Raw genomic sequence first — 18,551 nt, 5'->3', positions numbered from 1 at the left:
AGTAACCAATCAGCTTCCAAGTTTTAATGTCAAGGATTAATTGAACAAGCTCCCCCATAGTCTTATTTGGATTACATATATAGTCATGCACAAAAAGACACATATATCTTATGTATTTTTATTTTCAGTCTAGAGATTTGTTTGTTATTTGTATTGAACATTTTTGCTTTAAAGAAGAACTCCATTTTTCCACACGCTTTACATAGTTCTTTTGGGCCAAGCTGGCCCAAACAAACTATGTCCTTCACTAACCTGTGAGGCCACTGGATGTGCAGTATAAACTGTGGCTACTTACAGCATACCGTACTGTGTTCTGGGTTCGAGCCGAGACTTCCTGTCTCATATCCGGAACACAGAAGAGTCTACTGCAGTGGCGCTCAGCTGCTCAGATCAAGCAATGTATTTTAGCAATGAACACAAAGCTTCCTCTGATTGGCTGAGTCAGAGGTTGTGGCATCATCAGCCCACCTCTCTGACTCAGCCAATCAGAGGAAGCTTTTTATTCATTGCTAGTATACATTGTTTGCTCTGAGTGGCTGAGTGCCACTGCAGTAGACTCTTCTGTGTTCTGGGTGTGAGACAGGAAGCCTCTGCTTGCACCCAGATCACAGTGCGGTATACTGTATGTAGTCACATCTACATACAGTTTATTACGCACATCTAATGGCCTCACGGCTTAGTGAGAGACATAGTTATTTGGGCCACCTTGTCCCAAACGAACTATGTAAAGTGTATGTGGAAAAATGTATTATTTCTTTAAAGCTTAAATCCATTCTAAACTGAAACCCCTGTCAGATTGCTGTCTGTGTCTCCACTTCCTGTCTTGGTGACCATACAAGTGGGGATAATCTCATCAATGGGGACACAGACTTAGAGAGCAGTAAAATGTAGGAGAGTTTTTTGTGTTTCAAAATCTTACAAAAAAAATGTCTCTTGTGGAGAAGCTCTGCTCACTTCCTGCCCCACTGACCACCCAAGTAGTGAGGAGAGTTTTTAAAAAAGTGAGATGGAAATTGTTTAAAAACTGACAGGAGGTCAAACTTTTCTCCACTGTTTCCAAAATTATGGAAAAAGTTGGACTTTAGCCACAGTAATGAAAATATTAATGTTGGACAGCATCAAAAGAAATATTATCTATAATAGTCTAAGTTTATAATTACACCAGCAATTCATATATGGCATGGTCTTTATTATTTAACAAAGAACAATCATCCTAGGTTAAAAGACCTAGATTGCATAATTAGATGACCTAAGCACGAATTTATGAAATCATGTCGTTTTTGCGCTAGTTGTACCCATATGGAGGAAGTAACGTATTCCTTGTATGCAGCAGTATTTATGCTGTTTCTTTGGAAACACCAAAATGTTTTAGGAATCAGTTTCCTCCTACAGAGAGAATTACACTGATTTGACATTTCTGCACACTGAAGCCCTTAGCTTCTCAGAGGAAGTATATGTCATGTTTGCTGAGCCTTTCACTTTCTCTGAAAAGATTACTACAAGACTCTCTTTGTGTATCTTGGATATTTAGTGCTGAGTCATACACTTTTCAAAATATGTAGCCAACGTCTGGGTTCTTGACATTTGGAGGGACTTTACTGTTACCAAGCATTTATTCAAATTTGTCTGAATTACAATAAACAAATTTATCAGATAATAACAAAACATAGTGAAGCTTGTTTCCTCCACAATGTAGCGCAGTCCACATTTAATATATGTAGTATTTTTTCCCAGCAAAGCCTAAAGCTAGCCATGTATTAAAAGCAAATGTTTTTGAAGTACATTTGAAAGACATTCATCATGTAATCCAACGTACTGATTAGAATTTTCTTAAAAAAGATTGTACAAATGTTAAAAAAAAATCTACTAGTTCATGGCCAGCTTAAATCTAGTATGCTGTATTATGGTACATTGATCTCTCATGAGTATTGTGTAATCTGTCTTGTACTGCTATTACTGCTACTATTACTTACCACTTTTGGCCAGTGAGAATGTCAATCACACCTTTTAGCTTACAAATAGTTAAGGAGAGGAGAGATAGGCTACTAGGACTCCCAAAATTTTAAAGTGTATTTCCATTTTTGCAGCCAAATTATAATAACCCCTGCCATATTTGTTCCATTATCCCATTTACATAGCATACACAAAAAAATGTTTACAAATTGCTGGTTACTTTCTTTTAGATGTTCTGTTCTTAAAAATTTCAGCACTGTAAAATCCTGCTAGTTCTTTTTGTAGATTAGGGGGCTGGAAAGCTGTGTTTGTCATAATTAACTATGTCTGTACTGTAAAGGCAGATCTCAACTATAATTTGTAAACTAGTTTTAAAATACGCTTCAAGGTTAGTGGTACATTTTGTTGGAATACAGCCTACCTACTCAAGGCTTCCGTTTTTCATTGAGGTATTGTATACTGCTCCAGTCCTCCACCCCCCCCTTTTGTCGGCAACCTGGTTATCTGAGAACCACTTTTCTCTCTTGTTTGTAATGTAGGACAGACATTCCCTAAGCCTCCTGTAGGCTCCTTGCTGTATCTCACAAACAGAAAGCAGGATGGATTAAAGTCCAATACTAGCTTGGTAGTTTGACATTTGAATTTGATTGGTGGTACATCAAATAGAGAGAGGGAAGTATAGAATGGCATTAGTTAAGAAAGTTTAAATTGTATTTTTGAAATGTAGCTAGTGAAAGTGCCTACATACGACTTGATATTTGACTCTCGAAATCCCCTATACAACAGCACTAAAAATGTTAAAACGTTTTTTTTTTTTTTTTTTAGATTTCATACTTACCTAGGTGGATGCAGCATTGGCCCGATGCTGCATCTGTCCCCCGGTGCCTCTAACATTGAGAATCGAATGACGAACACTGGTCGATTGCTCAGTTCTTACAGCTCCCTGAGCAGAGAGCTGGTGACTGTCAGTCAGCAGCTCTCTGCTCTGCCCCCCCCCCCTTGTGCTCAATGGTGCACTGGGCTGTGGAGGGGGCTGGAGCAGGCAGCTCAGGCTCCCAGCAGCTCGCTAAGAGGCTAAGACAGGTTCCAGTCCAGGCATGTGGATGGATCTCAACTGCATTGTCGCAATCTTGTCCAAGCCTGGACTGGCTCTGTGACATCAGCCAACAGAGGGTTTCAACTTGAAAATGGCTGAAAATGGATCACAGGAGTGCAGAACAAACTGCACTCCTGTGACCCACAGGAGAAGTACAGCCAAATGAGCTTTGGCTGTACTTCTCCTTTAAGAGGCAGCTCTAGTAGCCATTCAAATTCTGCTGTCTGATTATGTACTGACAATAAATTAAATGGCAGAGTGATGAGCTCATAAGTCTAATGCTGCTCTCTCTCTGTTCAGTCACAGGCTGTAGGCTGTAGACTAAACTATATTGCCTATTGTAGTACAGAACGTAAAAGTCACCACCTCATAAGACTGTGTAAATTTAAGTACTAGACAAAAAATACAAATGCTCTGACAGCTAAACCAGATACCATATATACATTTCATCAGTATTTTTTCTGTTTGCCTGAAGTTCAGATTTAAAGCTTTAAGAATATGTTACTCCAACATTTCATGTTTCTGATCTCTGTGTATTGCTTCCTTTGTATGAAACACCTGGTGTCCACTGCCAGTCCCCTTGCTTTCCTATTTCAAACTGACCAGGCTAGGCTTAAAAGCACATCTGTTCAAATGTAGTTAGTTTTCTGGCTGTGCTGGGAGCACAACTTGTCTGTCCTCCAATGGTCAAAATTGTGCTGAAGTGCTGATGCTCCCCCCTGCACAGCCATTCACTAAGAAGATCAATGTTCTGCTGTTTCTCCACCCTCATCTCTCCAAACCTCTTATACAGCTGTAAACAGAGGCCATGTGATCACTTATAAAATAAATACATAAAAAAAGTTATATATCTATACACAAATGTTTGCCATTCATTTTCTATTTTTAACTGAAAAAGTTGTTTTACAAGGTGAGAGTTTATGTATACTTTTTGAGTTTGATTAAATATTTCTTTTAAAATCAGCACCAGGGATGGTACATTGAATGAAAAGTGTCCCTTGTGCCTGTGGCTGCTATTTTCATTGAATTCTTCATTTGTCTGCCACCGGATACAACCAAAGATGTGATCTTCTGGTGCTGCAACGGTTAACACAAGTATTGGTTTCCCAAAAGTGCAGAGTATGCCCACCCTTCCTGACCCACTGCTCCATTCATAGAAGCTATACTACAGCTTCCTGCAATAAAAAGTACTCTATGGCTGGGTGGAGGAATGAATGGCCCATCTCCTCCATTCATAGAGTGCTTTTTATTCTGTAACTTATGCCCCATACACACGTGCAGATTATCTGCAGAATTTTGTCTGCAGACTTACCTTTTCTATGTAGTGCAAGGGCCTGCCGGATTGCATACAAATTGAAAGTGTTTAGGTTTGACCTCATATTATATGGTTTTGGTAAGTCTGCAGACAAAAGTCTGCAGATAATCTGCACGTGTGTATGGGGCATTATATAAAACGTAAAATTAATTTTCTCAAAATTCTAAAAAGTTTAGTTTTTATTTCAACGTTTATGTTTTTATATTTTTATTCATGCACATTTTTACTGCCAGTTAATAGAACAACAACCAATATAGAAATGGGAGATGTTAGGGAAAATACTAATGAGCAGGTAAGCAAGGTATGAGTAACATTTTTGTTAGATTTAGCACATTGTCCAATTGTGATCGTAGACAAGTGATTACTCAAATACAGATTTTGTTTATAGTAATAATATACTCTTGTAAGGAATACTTACAACAGGTTTTTTTTTTTTTTTATTTAGACAGAGTAGTTTTAATGAAAGAAATTAGTTTGTGGTGGCAATGGATGTGTGTGGCCTCTCAAATGAAGGCTGAAAAGCACATTGACAAGTGAACCGTTTGTACTGTAGCTGTGTGTGCTGCTACTAGAGTACAGATTGTGTTGAAGGATTGGGGTCAGGAATATTTATCTGTATTCCAATGACAATACGTGATTGTTGGACAGATTGTCATTTTTATGACCTGTTACTTTGTTTTTAGTATTGCTCAGCATCTGGATTATTTTCTGGTAAAATGATCATGTGAGACAGAAAGACATATTATGTTTCACTGACTAAAGACAATAGACCCATTAACTACAGCCTTTAGAACTGGACAGCATACATTTTCAATTACGCTGATGCAGAGAAAGGCATACGTTCAGTGCAGCAACCAGAAAACCATTTTTTTTCTATTTGTAAAAGCAAATATTAAAATAACGATTAAAATCAGACAATGTCTTTGCTGAATATAATTCAGAACAATATAAGAGTAATGTGAAAGTTACTAATACCTAGTCTAAATGTTGCGTCAGGAAAACTAAAGTGATTAACCTTACGTCATGTGTTTTTCAGCATTAACATCCATCACTGCCAAAACTTATGTTGCACAGCTGTATACTGTTGATTCTTATAATTTATTCAGTTTTCCTGAATTTAGTTTCCTCTGGGTATGTGGTAATAACTGCTAGATTCATTTCAAACCAAGAAAGTTATTCTTTCTGCATGTTTGTTGTAGTTTCCATCAAAATATGTTACATTAAATTCAGTGGTAATTCATGCAAAAATGTATTTAAAACAAATGTAAAACATAAAAAACAAAGGAAGTAAAAATGCAGTGCATCTAAAATGTGCAGATGGGAACTAGGCCTTAAAAGAGAAGTTTGGGAATAAAAAAAAAAAATAAACAGACAAACTCAACTTAAGTGGATGCAGTAAAGCCAAAGTAATGCCACTCTAGGTGAGTGACTGACCGACTCTCACATGTCGTGAACTGGAACCCAGGGTACCGCACAGCTCATCTGTGAGATTCAGTAACATGCACAAATCCAGAATATCGCTGCACTCCTTCGTATCTTTATTGAGGCATTAAAATTATATCACAGGTATGACAGGAACATTAAAAGGTGATGGGTTTCGCACTAAATTCAGCGGTTACTCAAAGGTTTGAGGTTTGGGTAAGTGCTGAATTTAGCAGGAAATACATCACCTTTTAATGTTCCTGTCATACCTGGGATGCCATTTTAATGCTTTAAAAAAGATATTAAGGAGTGCAGCAATATCCCCGATGTGTGCATGTGTCAAGGGTGATCAAGTGATCAAAGTCCGCTGATCGCTTGTTTCTCTGCATTCAGTGAGCAGAGAGCTGGTGACTGTCAATCTCTGCTCTGCCCCGCAAGCACTCACATGAGCACCAGGCTGTTGAGGGAGAAGGAGCAGCTGCCTTACAGGAATCTATGTGGATCCTAACTTTAAAGTAGGGTTCTCTCCACAGCCTGGACTGGCTCAGTGATGTTGGCTTTAGCCTGCTGTTGGCTGCAAACAGGTCCTAGGAGTGCAGAATGAAATGCACTCCTGAGATCCATAGAAGAAGTATGGAATAAAGAGCTTTGGCTATACTTCTCTGTTAACCACTTGCTTACTGGGCACTTATACCCCCTTCCTGACCAGGCTAATTTTCAGCTTTCAGTGCTGTCCCTCTTTAAATGACATTTGAGCGCTCATGCAACACTGTTCCCATATGAAATTTCTATCACTTTTTCACTTTTCTCACACAAATAGAGCTTTCTTTTGGTGGTATTTATTCACCACTGGGTTTTTTTTTCTTTGCTCAAAAAACAAAAGATACGGAAAATGTTGAAAAAACAACAACTTTTTCTTAGTTTCTGTTATAAAGATTTGCAATTAAGTAATTTTTCTCCTTCACTATTGTAAACTTTTGAGGCTGAATTGATAGGCCGTAACATGCTGCAATGATGGGCACAGATAGGTGGCACTGATGAGACGGCACTAATGGGCACTGATGAGGAGGCACTAATGAGGCTGCATTGATATGCGGCACTGTTAGGGGGCACTGATGGGGGCTATTAGGCGGCACTGATGGGCACTGATAGGAGACACTGATAGGCGGCACTGACTGGCACTGATAGGTGGCACTGATGGGCACTGATAGGTTAAACTGATGAGCACTGATAGGCAGCACTGATAAGAAGGCACTGATGGGCAGCAATGATGGTCACTGAAGGGCGGCACTGATGGGCAGCATTGATGGCACTTATGGGCAGCATCAATGGCACTGATGAGGCAGCACTGATCATCAGGGCACTGATGATCAGTGCCCTGATTATCTGTGACCATGTCCCCTGTCAGGATTGCCAGTTACTGGCTCTCCTCTCCTCATGCTGTGACAGTGCATGAGGAGAGGAATGCCGATAACCAGCAGTTTTGTTCACACTGTGATCAGCTGTGATTGGAAACAGCTGATCATGTGGTAAAGGGCCACTGTGATTGGCCCTTTACCACAATCTGTGATCGGCTGTGTCCGAAGGACACAGCCGATAACAGACCGAGCCCATGGACTCCTTCCCGGAACAACAGAGCTATAGCCATCTTTTGAGTATGGCGCAGTTAGAAAGTGGTTAAAGTATAACTTAAGGAAAAACTTTTTTTGGTTTATTTATGAGATAGAATAACTGTCAGTTGTTTATTGCTGTCTTTTTCTACTGTTTGGTTGATTCACTCTCTCTAATTGTCCTGATCACAACTGTCACTGGGAAAGGGAGGGTAAATCCAAAATTTTATGCTGCCACCAGAACAGGAACAGAGGAGGTACACTTGATCCAATAAAAACTGTTTAAGATGGGCTTCTTTCACATTGGAAAGGAAGGACAGAAAGTGATAAGAATTATCTTTAATGGGAAACAGATGGCAATAAAAAACTGACAGTGGTTTTAACCCTCCTCTATTCTATCCAAAGTGAAAAAAGTTTTAGTGCCAAAACACATGCATTATTACAATTATTAACTATTTTATTTAAAAAAATAATTCTGCTTAGCATTATTTATGTGTACATACAAATCACTGTTTCTGGGATTCATAATAGTGTGAAATAGTGTGTGATCAGTCCTCTGTGTTTTGGTGGGTTTGCGGACCACAAACTGGCACAGCATGGCTCACCCAAGTTCTAATGTTAAAAGAGTGCAGTTTAGGAAAGCTTAAAAATGTTTTATGTAAACTGGAGATCTTTTTTGAGGTGTATCTCTAAAACTTTAAAGGGTCATTTTTTTTTAAAATTCTTTTTATTATTTTCAAAAGGTAGAGGGTTTAACAAAGCAGAGCCTTTGGGCATTTCCCCGGCTCAAACATAACATCAAGATGGAGCACATGTCTTAAGAGTACTATAACTATGAAAAAACAAAAAAAACAAAAGAAAACAAAATCCAACTGCTCAGTTACACCAAGAGACAGGAGAGAAGGTGACTATCACTACATATAAGCTCTCTCACTCCACCACTTCCCAATTGGAAACAATTAGTACCTGGATACGATTATAGTACAGTCTCTGACATAGTAAAAGTATGTAAGAAGGATTGCCCTAAAGAACCCTTGGGGCTTAGGAATATGTGAGTATGAGAAACCACACAGTAATAGCACTTCCTAGGTTTCATTAGTATAAAGAGATTTTGTCCAGATGTCCAACACTTTACCAAACTTGGCTGGGCAACCTCGTGAGGAGTAGGTGGCTTTGTATAATGGGATGGCAATATTTATCAGAGATTTCCAAAAGTTTAAAGATGGTGCCTCTTTCAACTTCCATTTAATCACTATAGCTTTCCTTGTATAGAATAGGAGTAGACCATTAAGCATCTTGGTTGCTCGGAGAAAAGCCATTGAGTTCACTAGGCCAGACAAACATATTTCAATGGACAATGGGATGTGGATAGTGGTTAAGGAGGAGATAAAATCTGTAACCTCCACCCAGAATCCCCTCACTTTGGGACACTACCAAAACATATGATTGCAGTCAGCTATGGTTTCAGTACATCTCCAATAGTGGGAGTAGGTCCCAGGATATATTTTGTTTCGGCGATGCGGTGTCAAGTAGGCACTTTGAACTATTCTACATTGAATTAGGTGGTCTCTGACCAACACCAATTGTTGGAAGGGATATTCCCATTTACCTTCCCAGGTCTCCGTATCAAAATGAGGAATTTCTACTCGCTATTTGGAATATAAACCCTCCAGACCAAAATGGACCGAGGGTAAGAGCAATTTATATATATTAGATAATGGTTTCTCTAGGGGGTCATCTCTCAGAAGAGTTTCTAAGTTACCTTGAAGAAGCGTTGGTCCCCAAGTACCGAATTGAGTAGTAGAAAAGGATTGTCTGAGCTGTAGATAACAGAAGAGATGGGAATTAGGGAGAGTGTATTTATTTTTTAAGTCATCTAAGGTCCTTAAAGTGTCACCTACACATATATGATCCAATTATTTAATTCCCCTCCCAGCCCACACCACGGGGATGGGGATGGCGTAGAATTTGACAAGGAGCGGATTAAGCCAGATGGGGGTATTTGGGGACCATCTTATGGGATCATCAGGGTGATGGCACACCAACAATTGCCAGACTGACTACTGCTTTCATGGAGAGTGTTAAGGAAAAAGGAGCTTGAGTACCTCTATACAATAGATTTCTTAATGCCTTATATGACCCTATATGGGCTGCCTCTAGGACTACTGAGGCGATGGAGTCGTCAGAAAATGTCACTATATTTACTCTCCTGCGCTGTGCGATAAGTCTCGACGTGGTGTCAGACTCCTATCTTGATATATTTCTGCATGTGGATAAAGTGCTCCTCGCTGCCCTCAAAAGACTGGGGACGTCTGATATGACTGTAAGTATAGGAAATAAAGAAGGCGCGTGGGCCTAGTACATTATCCTTAAAACGTGTTTTATTAAATGGTATAAAACAGAGGTGAATGTACTCACAAACCAATTCTTGCATCATAGCTTAGACATAACTTCATCTGCTTAAATCCATATACCTAAATTCACAATGCTCATAGACGCATAGGCTACGCGTGAAGAGAAGCCACTTCCCCAATGAGACACAGACAGCAAAAATAACCTATTTTAGCCGTCCCCTACCAAGTAAAATAAAATCTATAAGCAAATATATATGTATATGAAAAACATATATGTCTATATCTTTTTTACATTGCTACAATTGGTTTGGGAGGTCAGGACGATATTTTTCTATACTTCCCCCATATAACTCTGAAGAAATATTATCACTTTTACTGACTCTTGTAGTTTAGGTGAATGAAACCAAATGTTTTTCCCAGTGCTTGTTAATAAATAATTGTAATGGGTTTGCTGACATATTGACATATATATGTTGTATGTCTGTTCTGGCTCAAATCCCACCCCAGTGAAACATCTTAACTATAGAATTACATCTTTCTGTTAAGTCCCATAACTCCACAGTTAAGAAGTGTAATCATTTATACTTTATATATGCCATGTGTCCTTGATATACCAAAACATTCCTGCCTTATACAGCTCTAACTATTTTATTTGCTGTATTTGTTTTTATAAGCATTCTTAGTTATGAATAATCTAAGGTGATTGGCTCATCAGGGTTGATTTACAAATAAGCGGTTCACTTTGCAAGGGAAGTTTCACTTTGCAATTAAAGTTTCTGTTTCCTTAGTTTAATAAATGTGGTGAAAGCTCACTTGCAAAGAAGACTAAATCACATGCAAGGGAAATAAAAAAATGTTTTTTTTTTTGCTGCCCATAATTGGATCAGTAGAGCTTCACCTCATTCACTAAGCTAAGGAAAAATTCTTAAGCCTTTGTATATCAACCCCATGGAGATGACTTATGTATTTGAGTTTAATTGTAATGCATTTGGAAGAAAGAGCCCTGGCAAATTACTCAAAACGTACAGTAGAAAAAAACATATATTTCTAGATAATACCCAGAAATTTACCCAATGGAAAAATGCCACTGATGAATTGTCTTTCATCTACTTTGAATTTAACTGATCTACAGCTCTCCACTTAAAACTATTGACGTGAATGGTAAACTTGCCACTCAATTACAAGCGGCAACACATAATTCCAAAAGAGAGGTGTTGTGACAATGGAAAGTATTTTAGTCAAAAAAAGGAAAACAACCAACAAGTTTCAGAGATCTGCATCCCCTTAATCAGGGCTAAAAATGCGGCTATACACTATATAATCATTACAAAGGTTGTAATAATAAAAAGCACTCCAATTTGAGAAGCAAAGAGTTAAAACATAGCATTACCAGTAAAAAAAAAGGTACATATTTGAGATTAAAGGACAAGTTCACATTTGGAACATGTTACATGTTCCACCTGTGTTTAGAGTGGAACATGTAACATGTTCCAGCTCCAATAAACAAAAATTGTATCTCTGCGCTGGCCTAATGTGGAACTGCTGCAACTCAAATCCTGGAACAGGAATAAATGGTAAACTAAAAAATAATTGTACGCTGTTCCTTAAAAAGTGTAAACAAATATAATTAAGTGCTACAATAACAGATTGAATACAAACAATCCAGTTAAATTGAGTGTATCAGATAACTTACAATGAGCCAACTCATGCAAGCTGTGTGCATGAATTGTGCTCTGATTGAAAAATACAAGTGTATACAACAAAGTGCACAAATGCAAATAAAAAAAGATGTGTAAAAAATTAATATATAAACACGTGCATAAATAAAAATGCCAAAGTCTCAGTGCAACATATGAAAATTTATGAGTCAAGTCTAGGAATGAGCTTCGAGTTTGAGTAGAATGTAAGCTTGACTTGAACATTGGCTGTTCGCTCATTCGTTGAATGATGAACAAATGGGCTTCTTCACGGGATCTTTGAGTTCCCGCATTATCATGGACTCTGACCTCTGATTCTATCAATAAATTGCCTGCTGGCCAGGGGATTTGATCCCAGAAACATCTCATTTGCAAGCCTGGTATTCTACCACCTATGCCACAGTCAAGCCTGCATAGGCTGAGCACACTCTCCCTAACTTCTATCTCATCCACTGTGTGTAGGGTGGGATAGAAGTTAGTTAGGCAGGGAGAGTGTGTTCAGCCTAAGCATGCTTGACGATGGTGTAGGTGGTAGAATACCTGGCTTGCAATTGTGAGATTATGAGTTCGATCCCTTGGCCAGCGGGTGATTTATAAGGGGAATTCTATAGTTAATAATAAATTGTTGGCAGGGAGAGAGATTTTTCCTTTTTACAGTTTGTTGGGATCAGATAGTGCAGTGTATACCACAAAGTTATTTATATATATTTTATTATATATATAGTACACCCCTCACATTTTTGTAAATATTTTATTATACCTTTTCATGTGACAATACTGAAGAAATGACACTTTGCTACAATGTAAAGTAGTGAGTGTACAGCTTGGATGACAGTGTAAATTTGCTGATCCCTCAATATAACTCAACACACAGCCATTAATGTCTAAACCTCTGGCAAAAATGAGTACACCCCTAAGTTAAATTGTCCAAATTGGGCCCAAAGTGTCAATATTTTGTGTGGCCACCATTATTTTCCAGCACTACCTTAACCCTCTTGGGCATGGAGTTCACCAGAGCTTCACAGTTTGCCACTCCTCCATGATGACATCACGGAGCTGGTGGATGTTAGAGACCTTGCGCTCCTCCACCTTCCATTTGAGAATGCCCCACAGATGCTCAATAGGGTTTAGGTCTGGAGACATGCTTGGCCAGTCCATCACCTTTACCCTCAGCTTCTTTAGCAAGGCAGTGGTTGTCTTGGAGGTGTGTTTGGGGTCGTTATCATGTTGGAATACTGCCCTGCGGCCCAGTCTCTGAAGGGAGGGGATCATGCTCTGCTTCAGTATGTCACAGTACATGTTGGCATTCATGGTTCCCTCAATGAACTGTAGCTCCCCTGTGCCAACAGCACTCATGCAGCTCAAAACCATGACACTCCCACCACCATGCTTCACTGTAGTCAAGACAGACTTGTCTTTATACTCCTCACCTGGTTGCCGCCACACGCACACACTTGACACCATCTGAACCAAATACGTTTATCTTGGTCTCATCAGACCACAGGACATGGTTCCAATAATTTATGTCCTCAGTCTGTTAGTCTTCAGCCAACTGTTTGTGGGTTTCTTGTGCATCATCTTTAGAAGAGGCTTCCTTCTGGGACGACAGCCATGCAGGCCCATTTGATGCAGTGTGCGGCATATGGTCTGAGCACTGACAGGTTGACCCCCCACCCCTTCAAGCTCTGCTGCAATGCTGGCAGCAGTCATATGTCTATTTCCCAAAGACAACCTCTGTATATGATGCTGAGCACATGCACTCAACTTCCTTGGTTGACCATGGAGAGACCTGTTCTAAGTGGAACCTGTCCTGGTAAACCACTTTATGGTCTTGGCCACTGTGCTACAGCTCAGTTTAAGGGTCTTGGCAATCATCTTAAAGCTTAGGCCATCTTTATGTAGAGCAACATTTCTTTTTTTCAGATCCTCAGAGAGTTTTTTGCCATGAGGTGCCATGTTGAACTTCCAGTGACCAGTATGAGACAGTGAGAGCAATAACACCAAATTTAACACACTTGCTCTCCATTCACACCTGAGACCTTGTAACACTAATAAGTTATATGACACCGGGGAGGGAAAATGGCAAATTGGGCCCAATTTGGACACTTTCACTTAGGGGTGTACTCACTTTTGTTGCCAGCAGTTTAGACATTAATGGCTGTGTGTTATTTTAAAGGGGAAAGCAAATTTACACTGTTATACAAGCTGTACACTCACTACTTTACATTGTAGCAAAGTGTCATTTCCTCAGTGTTGTCACATGAAAAGATATAATAAAATATTTACAAAAATGTAAGGGGTGTACTCACTTTTGTGAGATATTGTATATATATATATATATATATATATATATATATATATATATAAGTATAAATATATAGTTTATATCAGTTAATGTCAGTATTGCTGAAAAAAACGGCATGGGGACCCCCTAGTCCATACCAGGCCCCTCGGGTCTGGTATGGATTTTAAGGGGAACCCTGCGCCAAAATTAAAAAAAAATGGCGTGGGGTTCCCCCTACTATTCATACCAGACCCTTATCCGAGCACACAGCCTGGCTGGGCAAGATGGGGGTGGGGGTGAGCGAGCGCCCGCCCCCTCCTGAACCATACCAGGCCACATGCCCTCAATGGGGGGTTGGGTGCTTTAGGGCAGGGGGGGCTCTGTCCCCAACCCCAAAGCACCTTGCCCCCATGTTGATGGGGACAGGGGTCTCTTCCCAAAAACCCTGGGCTGTGGTTGTGGGGGTCTGAGGGGGCAGGCTTATCGGAATCTGGAAGCCCCCTTTAACAAGGGGGCCCTCAGATCCCATCTTCCCTATGTGAATATATATTGGTTATCTATACCCTAACCATTCACCAAAAAACTGAACAAAAAAATAAAGACAAAAGCCAGTTTTGGACAAGTCCTTTATTAAGAAATAAAAATAAAAAAATAGTGTCCACCGATGATCAGTCACCCGCCGGCCAAAAAATAGAAAAAAAAAAGAAGCTCTTGCTTCTTCGGACGCTTCCCCTGCTATAAGCTGTTTTGAGTATGACAGCTCTTTTATAGAGATCTGACATCACATGCCACCCCACAATGCACTGCTCAGGTGCAGTGAATACATTACTGATGTCATGTAATTTAATAATTTAATACATTTAAATTGAACATGTGGCCAGATTATACACATTCAAATATTTACATATTCACAGCTGTAGCTGTAGGCATTGTGGAGAAATCTTCAAAATTCACAAGGGACCTTAAATCACAACTCCTTTCCCCTTTCCTTTTTGTTTAGTGAGAACCTTGGCAGCCTACCAGCCCTCTAATGTACACAAAAATGTGCTGCCAAAAACTGACCTCAATGTCTTTGTTGTGAAATTTAAGGATTATTTATTTCACATAACAAGCAGCTAATGAGGTCACTGAGGGCTTATTTTAAAGCTCTTTTATCACTTGTTAGGAAAATTGAAATGCCTAATGTTCATATCCAGGACAAAGGTGCTCTTTAAAGATGTAATATTACAAAGCTCCATTAATTTGTGTTTTGTATATCTGTCTGTAGTTCGGTTTTAAAAAACAGAACTCGCCTCATGTGGTTTGATGACTAAAATTAATTACTCACCTTGTTCACTAAGCAAATTGAACATTCACTTGACAATGTAGACATTTGCTTTGCAAAGTAAATCAACTCCATTGTAGTATACATCAACATTTTAACATGCATTATATTTATAACAATGTAAAGTAGGCTTTATTTAAATCCCATTTAAATGCCCCCCTGTCAATTCTCTGCCCCTGAAGCTCCCTGCACTCTTCATTATACATGCCTTAAATTCTGCTAGTTTCTGGCTGGTCCAGTGACATCATGGATATTTTCTCTTCACCGGTGGTGTCGAATGGTCTTTACTCCCAGACTGTGCAGTGCTCACATAATGGAGTGAGCCTAAGCTTGAGTGATGACATGCCCAAAGCATGTATTTATATATATACAGTGCCTTGCGAAAGTATTCGGCCCCCTTGAACTTTGCGACCTTTTGCCACATTTCAGGCTTCAAACATAAAGATATAAAACTGTATTTTTTTTGTGAAGAATCAACAACAAGTGGGACACAATCATGAAGTGGAATGAAATTTATTGGATATTTCAAACTTCGTTAACAAATAAAAAACTGAAAAATTGGGCGTGCAAAATTATTCAGCCTCTTTACTTTCAGTGCAGCAAACTCTCTCCAGAAGTTCAGTGAGGATCTCTGAATGATCCAATGTTGACCTAAATGACTAATGATGATAAATAGAATCCACCTGTGTGTAATCAAGTCTCTGTATAAATGCACCTGTACTGTGATAGTCTCAGAGGTCCGTTTAAAGCGCAGAGAGCATCATGAAGAACAAGGAACACACCAGGCAGGTCCGAGATACTGTTGTGGAGAAGTTTAAAGCCGGATTTGGATACAAAAAGATTTCCCAAGCTTTAAACATCCCAAGGAGCACTGTGCAAGTGATAATATTGAAATGGAAGGAGTATCAGACCACTGTAAATCTACGAAGACCTGGCCGTCCCTCTAAACTTTCAGCTCATACAAGGAGAAGACTGATCAGAGATGCAGCCAAGAGGCCCATGATCACTCTGGATGAACTGCAGAGATCTACAGCTGAGGTGGGAGACTCTGTCCATAGGACAACAATCAGTCATATACTGCACAAATCTGGCCTTTATGGAAGACTGGCAAGAAGAAAGCCATTTCTTAAAGATATCCATAAGAAGTGTCGTTTAAAGTTTGCCACAAGCCACCTGGGAGACACACCAAACATGTGGAAGAAGGTGCTCTGGTCAGATGAAACCAAAATCGAACTTTTTGGCAACAATGCAAAACGTTATGTTTGGCGTAAAAGCAACACAGCTCATCACCCTGAACACACCATCCCCACTGTCAAACATGGTGGTGGCAGCATCATGGTTTGGGCCTGCTTTTCTTCAGCAAGGACAGGGAAGATGGTTAAAATTGATGGGAAGATGGATGGAGCCAAATACAGGACCATTCTGGACGAAAACCTGATGGAGTCTGCAAAAGACCTGAGACTGGGACGGAGATTTGTCTTCCAACAAGACAATGATCCAAAACATAAAGCAAAATCTACAATGGAATGGTTCCCAAATAAACATATCCTTGTGTTAGAATGGCCAAATCAAAGTCCAAACCTGAATCCAATTGAGAATCTGTGGAAAGAACTGAAAACTGCTGTTCACAAACGCTCTCCATCCAACCTCACTGAGCTCGAGCTGTTTTGCAAGGAGGAATATGCAAAAATTTCAGTCTCTCGATGTGCAAAACTGATAGAGACATACCACAAGCGACTTACAGCTGTAATCGCAGTAAAAGGTGGCGCTACAAAGTATTAACTTAAGGGGGCTGAATAATTTTGCACGCCCAATTTTTCAGTTTTTTATTTGTTAAAAAAGTTTGGAATATCCAACAAATTTTGTTCCACTTCATGATTGTGTCCCAATTGTTGTTGATTCTTCACAAAAAATTACAGTTTTATAGCGTTATGTTTGAAGCCTGAAATGTGGCAAAAGATCGCAAAGTTCAAGGGGCCCCAATACTTTCGCAAGGCACTGTGTATATATATATATATATGTGTATATATATGTGTGTGTGTGTGTATATATATATATATATATATATATATATATATATATATATATATATATATATATATATATATATATATATATATATATATATGATGGCTTAGTCTCATAGAGAGGTTGTTTAGGTGATAATGGGTGTCATTTAGCCTGGAAGAGGAACTGTGCTAGATTATGGAGTGGTCAGTCAGCAGGCAAAAGCTCCAGAGATCCTGGTACTAAGCCCTGGGGCGCAGAGTAAAACATGTTGGGGACATGGCCTGGTGGGAGCCCAGGCTGAGGCTGGCACTCTCATCACTACTACCAGACCTCATGGATGAGCGGCATTAGGTAGTCTTTCTGCTTTTACCAACAGCTCCAGAGAAAAGATAAGTATTGCAGAGGGAACATTTGTTTTATTTTCATATATGCTGGGAGATTGATTTAAAAAAAAAAAAGGTTACATTCATTGTGGGGTTGAGCTTTAAAAGCATAGTTCTAAGCTTAAAATGCGGTGTGATATGTGCTAAATAACCCATGTGAAATTAATCAAAGTGCATATATTTGGACAGGGTGTTATAATTAATGGTAATGGTAATAACCACACTTGGAAATTTATTTGAACATGAAAGAAAAGAACACAGCCAGGATAGTAGACAGTGACATGAGGCAACAGGAAGAATATAAAGATTATTTTTACCTTTTACAACAGCTTTGCTTCATCTTTTTTTCTAAACTCCCAGCAATATGTTTAGTTTCCTGTCTGTTTCAGTAGGAATGTATATCACAGGCCACTTGGCATTGTAAAAGTATTTTATTGTAAGTACTTCCCTATCCGTGGAATATAATATATACAAAGAGAAACATGTTTTTTGTCATTTAAAAGCTCTGACAAAATTTAAGGGATATTTCAATTTCCATATTAAATATGCACATTATATGAGCAGTTGAAAAACCTAGCTGCCCATTCCAGTTGCTTATTTCTGTACAATCTCCATGTTTTACTGTCACTGTTTTAATATTGATCATTATAAAAAAAATGTAATGAGTGTGAATTGGACAAATCTAAACATTTTGGAAAATATATATGTTTATTTATAGTTCATATGTGTTAGCAGATTTTATTAACTGTGAAGAATCATACAGTTTATAAAATAAGTTAATGAAATGTTTGATTCTACAATTTTCCATGCAGGTATTGAGGCAAATCTAAATTTTGCATTTGCCTTAAAAAAGAGATTCACCAGATGTGTCTGATTCATAAATTTAATTGTTCAATAATATATAAATGTTCCCTATATGCCATTTTATGTTAAAGTGAATCTAAAGCCAAAACATGTTTTCAATTTTTTAAAGTGTGGAAGGGTAAAACCCCAATTTTTTATTAGCTGTCATTGTCCTGGATTACAAAAATCACCCTTTCTATTTATACTGATATTCATTGACACTGGGACAGAAACTGATGGAAAATCCAACATGAAACATG

The 18,551-nt window shown here is 38.9% G+C and overlaps 1 protein-coding gene across 1 annotated transcript in view; it reads left to right on the top strand.

The window, feature by feature from the left end:
- Positions 1 to 18,551, top strand: part of COL12A1 (collagen type XII alpha 1 chain) — a 237,203-nt gene that overhangs the window by 63,872 nt on the left and 154,780 nt on the right. The gene's annotated exons all lie outside the window — the stretch shown is intronic.

The sequence above is a fragment of the Pelophylax lessonae genome, assembly GCF_965119305.1.
Source record: "Pelophylax lessonae genome assembly, chromosome: 3".
Lineage (NCBI taxonomy): Eukaryota > Metazoa > Chordata > Amphibia > Anura > Ranidae > Pelophylax > Pelophylax lessonae.
Note: the sequence above shows the minus strand (reverse complement) of the source record. Positions and strands in the feature narration are given on the sequence as shown.